Below are 1326 nucleotides of genomic sequence, written 5' to 3'. Positions count from 1 at the left end.
TTCGTAAAGGGCGGTAGGAACGGCAAATTGATAGCTTTTACCATCAACTGTCCTCGTAGCAGATCGAACTATTTTATCTCGGCAAATTCTGTTACGACTTTCTCTCCAAAGATTTTTTATTGCTTTAGCCCATCTAGAGCAAGAAGAATTTTGGGCCTTTCTCACCTGAAAAGAATAACGTTTCAAAAGCCTTCCATTAAGTTTGTTGTAAGGCGTCGAATCCCTTGGATGGAATATAAAGTTGGCATACAATGCGGGGGAGGCACAAAACACCAAGACAGGGATTTGGGAAATAGTGTTAGGTGCTGCAACACATTGTGGTGAATCGCTGCCCTTGAACACTCTGAATTATGCAACATTGGGGACATTAACATTACGACAATTTTGTCATGCTCTATGTTCAGCACAATTCGCGCTTTTTTCTCTTCTTGACCGTGTGACAATGCGGTTATGTCAATGGCTCCTCCAAACCTCTACAAGCATAACTGAACGCTTCTTCACGTTATAAGTGCCAGGTGCATTGTAATGGCAGAGACAAAAGAGTGAATAAGTGGAGTGCTGACAACGAAGCCAAATACAGGATGTACGCTGCGTTCTTTACTCTGATTTGGTTCTACACCCCACTTGTGGCATAATCATCCTATATTGCTGCTTTGTAATTTCTCCTTTTTAATTAAAGTACCCACTGCATTGTAAAAAATGACTTAGAGAGAGGAAGGAAGAAGCGGAATAGAGCAAAAGAAATGGGGGGACGAGAACGAGTTCCCTCCAAACACACATATCTTCTCCGACCAGGCATTCGCTCGTATAATTCACCCCTGCTTTACCTATCATCAAACCGAATAGTCACAGCCATTTGATAAAGACTACAAAATGTGCGAAAAAAGCATTTCCAGACAGAGTCACATTAGCAATTGCTTACACGCAGACAGACTCGTAAGTTTGTCGCCATTGCGCTCCCGTTTACCGCCAGCTTCAATGTCGGCAACATTTTATCCCTCTAGACAGAAAATCAGTCTATCTGTAGGAAACCCACGAAAAAGTAGGAGTACGCAAGGTGGTTTGGATGGATTTCTAGGGTTTGGAGTGTAAAGGAAGGGGAATACCTGAAAGTATTTGGGTTACACTATTGGCTGTATCACCGGCCAATGTAGCAATGACTACAGAGCAAAGCTTGAGAATTTAACTCGGAATTCCTTTAGAATTAATTTTATTTTAAAAAGTCGAGGCAAGGAAGGCAGAAGACTACATTTCTTTGTTTATTTTGCACGTAGTCTTCTTATAGCTCTACGTCAAGAGAGGCTAAGAAGCATTACCTCGAAAAAA

This window comes from Echinococcus granulosus, assembly GCF_000524195.1.
Source record: "Echinococcus granulosus chromosome Unknown EG_S00039, whole genome shotgun sequence".
NCBI classification, from domain to species: domain Eukaryota; kingdom Metazoa; phylum Platyhelminthes; class Cestoda; order Cyclophyllidea; family Taeniidae; genus Echinococcus; species Echinococcus granulosus.
Note: the sequence above shows the minus strand (reverse complement) of the source record.